Consider the following 353-nt stretch of genomic DNA (forward strand, 5'->3'; position numbering starts at 1 on the left):
CACATTAGAATCTATTACTTCATGATGTTTATAAATAATTGCTAAAGTTTAGTTATAGCCTTATTTGAGATCTAATTGCTATTATTGAGTATTTCACAGCTTGTATAACAGTAGTATTATTCTGTTCTTCTACCACACGTATTTTTGTGGGGAAATAATGAAATGGAAAACTACTACTTAGCATTGAGTTCATATATAAAAAGATTCATTTCTTGAATCTAGGTGGCAGCACAAACTGTTCCTATATAACGACGTTTGTGACTTTTCATTCCACAAGCATGACATTTTCCAGAACAATTTCAGTAAAAATAAATAAATAATAATTTCCAAGCTTCTTAACAAACAGGTACCAT

Source organism: Limulus polyphemus, unplaced genomic scaffold (assembly GCF_000517525.1).
Source record: "Limulus polyphemus unplaced genomic scaffold, Limulus_polyphemus-2.1.2 Scaffold8678, whole genome shotgun sequence".
Classification (NCBI taxonomy): Eukaryota; Metazoa; Arthropoda; class Merostomata; order Xiphosura; family Limulidae; genus Limulus; species Limulus polyphemus.